Below are 376 nucleotides of genomic sequence, written 5' to 3'. Positions count from 1 at the left end.
AAAGATTATGAGTCATCGGTTTTACAGTTTCTACATAGGGTCCATCTTGTACCTCGATAATGATTGTAAGGCTTTATGCCTGCTTGCATGTAACAAATAGAAAGTTACAATTAATATCTGACCTTAAATTGCTTGTACTGTTAGAATAATAGTACTTCAAATTTCAAGGTCAAAGTAACACCAGAATATCTGAAACAAGTTAACAACAGGCTCGCAAATTTTTGCCTGACATATATCTCTGAAATTGAATTTGAAAAGAAAAATGCAAAGTTGGATTTATGTCATACAGCCTCCTATAGACAGTGACTAAACCTCCTATGCAGAAATAATTGATGTATTTTATATATTTGTACATAATTGAATGTGTGTTTTTCAG

The sequence above is a fragment of the Ruditapes philippinarum genome, unplaced genomic scaffold, assembly GCF_026571515.1.
Source record: "Ruditapes philippinarum isolate M1 unplaced genomic scaffold, ASM2657151v2 ctg982_1_1_1_1, whole genome shotgun sequence".
Lineage (NCBI taxonomy): Eukaryota > Metazoa > Mollusca > Bivalvia > Venerida > Veneridae > Ruditapes > Ruditapes philippinarum.
This window is presented reverse-complemented; position numbering follows the sequence as displayed.